Source organism: Oryzias melastigma, linkage group LG7 (assembly GCF_002922805.2).
Source record: "Oryzias melastigma strain HK-1 linkage group LG7, ASM292280v2, whole genome shotgun sequence".
NCBI classification, from domain to species: Eukaryota; Metazoa; Chordata; class Actinopteri; order Beloniformes; family Adrianichthyidae; genus Oryzias; species Oryzias melastigma.
This window is the reverse complement of record NC_050518.1, coordinates 14758738-14759213: the sequence shown is the minus strand read 5'-3', so window position 1 is coordinate 14759213 and position 476 is coordinate 14758738.

Here is a 476-nt window from a genome sequence, read left to right as displayed (position 1 = left end):
GGAAACACAGAAACGGCTGAAACCAGGAAGAGTTCAGTGCAATAACATCTTAAATGCCAATGACTTCCGAAGGCTAAAACCTTCAACTGATATGCATTCTTCAAAATACTCCATGAGTTCTGTGGAAATATTCATCTGTGTCCCTTTTATTTCAAAGAATAAGTTATTTCACCTTTTATTAAAACTTAAAAAACACAAAAGCAGCAACGACGTAAGTCGGTTTATGAGTCCTCTGATCCACAGCTTATTGAGTCAAACTTAAACTCACAAAACCAACCGGACTCAAGGTAGTAACGGACATTTGTCTAAAGATTCACCTCCTTAAATATAAGATCAAGCCTTACAGGTAAATAAATTGTTCAGCAAGTGTTAAATGACTCAAAGAGCCAGAGAAGAGAAAAAAAGGTTTTAAGTCTGACTGACACTATTTTTGGTCTGTTTTTGGATTTGTTTCATGTAAACGAAAATATGGGGAC